At 40.1% G+C, this 5,000-nt stretch overlaps 1 protein-coding gene across 1 annotated transcript in view; it reads right to left on the reverse strand.

Annotated features, from left to right (window-relative positions):
* mindy1 (MINDY lysine 48 deubiquitinase 1) overlaps nucleotides 1-5,000 on the reverse strand; it is a 33,585-nt gene that overhangs the window by 17,639 nt on the left and 10,946 nt on the right. The window lies entirely within an intron of this gene.

A 5,000-nucleotide genomic window follows, 5' to 3' on the forward strand; every position in this document is an offset into this window, starting at 1 on the left:
AAAGAAGAATTCCTTTACAATTAAAACAAAACAAAAAAGATCTTCACATACCCCCAGATATCATCCTAAAGTTATGCAAACTCAACTGACATCTCAGAACACAGGAGTAACTTTCAGGACAATATTTGGAGTATGGCAAGATGCTTTAAAAAATGTAACCAAACCATGCTCCCTTTAGAACAGCCAAGAATGAACTTAAAAACATTGCATTGCACCGTCGGGTCCTGACAAGTCAAGGGTAGTTTAAGCAATACAACTGCATGTTGAAATTGGCATGAATTCTCCTACAAAGCTACATTCACACACACCACTGGTATAAGTTACTCGCTCAGCGAGAGAAGTCAATAGAATGTCTGTGTTCCAGCGATGCGAGGACTGGACAGACAGGTGAGGAGAGTACAAATGGTGCAATGTGGGCAGATTCTGAGATAACAAAAATATTTTGACTTTGAGCGAAGCGAGAAGACAATTGGAATGCAGAGTTCGGATCATTCACAGTTCACTTCTCGCTTTTGCAATGAGACCAACTCTAGAAGTGGTCAGCAGGGCCCTGTACTACAAAGCTGGGGTAGATTTCTCAAAGGCGAAGTAGCTAGTCGGTTAGCAACTTTGCAGAGTAGATACTATAAAAGTTGCTAACTCCTGTGTCTCGAACGTTAGCACACGAAGTAACTACTGCTTGGAGTAATGTGCACTCTGAAGTAGTGGTGACTTTGAAAGTGAGGCGCCTCCTATCCGTATCTCGACAGTGAAGTTGAAGTACAGCTGGAGTAGATCCATTGAGTCCAGACATCACCTCAGCCACCCCAAGTAACACACAGCGCTAGTCTACTTCAGAGTGTGACTCCACCCATTAGCTAAACTTGTAGTACATATTTGACCACAAATGTGTCAATATCTTTTAATCCTGTGGTGCAAAAGCGATGAAAATCAATCGACATGCACACAAAGTCATGATACAGCTGCGAGAGAGTTCTGAACACAAATTCACGTCATGTCATTTGTTCGTGAAAAAAAAACGTCATATCCTTGGAATTTGATGAATCCCAGACTAATAATATACTTTTAGCTGTATACCGATTGAATTTCGTCTCATTTCGATGTGTAATTTGTGAAATATTTAGATTAGAAAGTATTGGTTACTCCCGGAAATGCACTGGCTTACGTGTCAAGTACTTAATTTTTTTTAGCGCGAATTTCATTTCATAGCCTAGGGGTATTTACGCTTGCCTATCAATGGGAAGACGCGAGCCACGCGGGTTCGAAACCAGTGTGCAGCATGTTGACAACAACTCGTGAAATCGTGTTTTGGACCCTACAGTGTAACACATTTTCCCTTGGCTGCACGTGTGTGTTGGTAATGCACAACATAAATGATCTATTTCTGCCAGATATTTCCAAAATTGTGGCACTGCAACCATGTGGATTCGAACCGGCGTGGCTTCTGTTTTCCCATTGGGATGCAAGCGTGAATACCACTAGGCTATGTAATGAAATCCGCGCGAAAAAAATTTAGGTATATGACACTTCAACAGGCGATTTTCTGGGAGTAACCACAACTTTATTGTCCAAATATTGGTAACACTTTATTTTAGGGACACATCTATTAGCACTAATACATACAATATTAATGCCTGTGTAAGTAACTTGTAAGGCATGTACTAAGCAAAATAAGACAGTTGTTAAGCATGTATTCACAAATGTCTTTATTACTAATATAACCTTAGTAAGGACCAGTAAGCCTATATTTCTATTTATTAGTAAGTAGTAAGTGGCAGAATACAATGTGTATAAGCTCCCGACACACTGTGTGAACAAACCCTGAACAGTGTGAAAACAGATGCAGAATAAGGGTCCCTATTCTAAAGTGATGCATTGGTCAGCCCAGATGGCTCAGGGCCTCTGCACTACCAAAGTCCTAGGGCCACCACCCCACCCAGGCCTGCACTACCTAGCCCCCCCGACCTACAAAGTGTAAGGATATATCAAATAATTGATATTTACCCAGTCAAGTCATCTAGTTTTCTCTTGTTCATATCAATGGGAGGGAGGTAACAAGAGCCTATATATAGCAAGGATTGAACGTACACTTGTCAATGGCGGTGGGTTGGTGAGATGTAATTTTTTTCATGTACCACTGAGTTTTAATTGTAAAAAAAAAACAAAATAAATGCAGAACATTAGAATAATAGTTTTGAAGCAAAACTAAACTACTCTTTTGTGATAATTAAGTGAATGTTTGAGAACATTAGCTTCAAGAAGTGCAGTGCATGATGGGTACGCAGTCTAGGCCAACAGACAACCTACCCAGCTCTGAGCCTACGTCCTTAGCTCCTCCCCTCACTTGTGAAATTTAGTTGCTATCCAAACAATTTGCCATGTACGTAACAACAGAAATATTATCATTGCTGCATTGGCCATGCATTGCATTTCTGACTAAGGGCGTACCCATCATGCACTGCACTTCTTGTAGCTAAGTTTCTCAATCATTAACTTATTTATCAGAAAGGAATAGCTTAGTTTCGCTTCCAAACTATTACTCATCGTTATATTCTGCATTTATTGCAGGGTTTTTACAATTAAAACTAATTGGTGTATGAAAAAATGACATCTCACCACCCACCGTCATTGATAACTTTACGTCCAATCCTTGCTATATAATGCTTCCAATTACTCATTAGCATAATAAGTAGAATAAGTGAGATCTTCATACCTATTGAGACTAATATAAAACCTGAAATGTTCTTACACTTTGCTTCCCGGGGGGGGGACGTAGAGTGGGGGCCCTAGGTAGTGCGGGGGCCCTAAGCCATCTGGGCTGAGCAATGCATCACTTTAGAATAGGGACCCTTATTCCACATCTGTTTTCACACTGTTCAGGGTTTGTTCACACAGTGTACCAGGAGCTTATACACATTGTATTCTGGCCCTTACTACTTACACATAAATAGAAATCTAGGTCTACTAGGTCCTTACTAAGGTTATATTGGTAATAAATCCCTTACTGTGCATGAACAAGACATTTGTGAATACATGCTTAACAACTGTCTTATTTTGCTTAGTACATGCCTTACAAGTTACTTACACATGCATTAATATTTTATGTATTAGTGCTAATAGATGTGTCCCTAAAATAAAGTGTTACCCAAATATTTTACAAATTACACCTCGGAATGAAACGAAATCCAATCGGCATGCAGATAATACTGCATTATTGGTGCGGACGGTGTCAGATTGTAATGCCACGGCCGTGTTTTTTCACAAAGAAATTACAAGGTGTGTTGTGGAGGAAACAGCGGAGTCACGGTGTCGTGACATCCAATCAAATGTGCTGGTGGTGGTTGTACACTATTGCTTTCTACTTCACGCACTGAATTTAGGAGGAAACAGCTGAATCATGACTCAGCAATCATGCTTATCTCTTGTTGCTTCTTTGGTCACGCACTGCAATGCCAAGAAAGTAAGTAGCGGTGTGGACTCAGGAAAGTAGCCGCACTACTTTTGGCTTACTGTGGGAATAGTAGGAAGGTTTCGAGAAATGCACGGATTTCGCCTTGAAGTAAGTAGATGACTACATAGTACATCTGTAGTTCAAAGCTAACATTGCGGAAACGCACCCCTGGGGTGCATTTCTCGAAAGCGTAGTTGCTAATTGCATTAGCTACTTTGTTGTTTGCAGTGCAATTTCCCATTGGCAACTACCTAAGTTGCTAACTGCTAACAACTAGGCTTTCGAGAAATGAACCCCAGGTTCAGGAGTAAACCAGGTTAAGTTAAGAGGTAAATCATCTAGTAGAAGAGCCTGGAGTCCTCTTGGTTAAAGTGATACTGTCCCATTTATGGAAATAAGCTTATTTTACACCTTCCCTAGAGTTAAATAATAGGGTTTTACCGTTCTCCTGTACTTTCGACCGTTTTCTAGTTATGGCAGTGCAAATTTTACCTCCAAGCTAACAGTTAACATTGAGTCCTATGAGACCAGTTAGCCGCGAGCTGGTCTCATAGGACTCAATGTAACTGCAAACATGGAGGTAAAATTTGCACTGCCATACCCCGAGAACGGTTGAAAGTACAGGAGAACGGTAAAACCCTATTATTTAACTCAAGGGGAGGTGTAAAATGAGCTTATTTCCAAAAATGGGACAGTATCACTTTAAGAGATAAATCATCTAGTAGAAGAGCCTGTAGTCCTGAGGACTTCAGGCTCTTCTATTAGATTATTTACCTCTTAACTTAACCTGGTTTACTCCTGAACCAGCTTTGTATAGGCTCCAGGTTGTAGATTGTTGGGGCTGAGAACTCTGACCCTGCCTCAGGTCACGGAGTACACTGACACAATAACCTGACATGACTCTGCAACCAAATCTACATCAGATAAAACCACAGGCTCTCAGATGATGATGCAGAAAAATAGCACAACGTCTTAATCAAGCAGCTGTTAACATCTTTACTTTTAAGCTCATGAATACGTTTTCCCCCCCCACATCATTTTATTAAGTTTCATTTCATTTCATAGCGTTATTTTATATTTTTTATTTTATTCCACAGCAGCTGAAGGAGTAGCTTAAAGGGATACTGTCCCATTTTTGGAAATAAGCTTATTTTACACCTCCCCTTGAGTTAAATAATAGGCTTTTACCGTTCTCCTGTACTTCCAACGGTTTTCTAGCAGTTAACATTGAGTCCTATGAGACTGGTTAGCCGCGAGCTGGTCTCATAGGACTCAATGCTAACTGCTAGCATGGGATAAAATTTGCACTGCCATACCCAGAGAACGGTTGAAAGTACAGGAGAACGGTAAAACCCTATTATTTAACTCAAGGGAAGGTGTAAAATAAACTTATTTTAAAAAATGGGACAGTATCACTTTAATACATTTTAGCCTATATGTGTTGTTTGACCTTTGGCACCTGGAGCGATATACGCTGCATTCAGGCTCGTGAGATTTGAGATTTTTAAAAATAAAAATGTCTATATGTTAGAGCTGAATGAAAACATTC

Source organism: Engraulis encrasicolus, chromosome 20 (assembly GCF_034702125.1).
Source record: "Engraulis encrasicolus isolate BLACKSEA-1 chromosome 20, IST_EnEncr_1.0, whole genome shotgun sequence".
Taxonomy (NCBI): domain Eukaryota; kingdom Metazoa; phylum Chordata; class Actinopteri; order Clupeiformes; family Engraulidae; genus Engraulis; species Engraulis encrasicolus.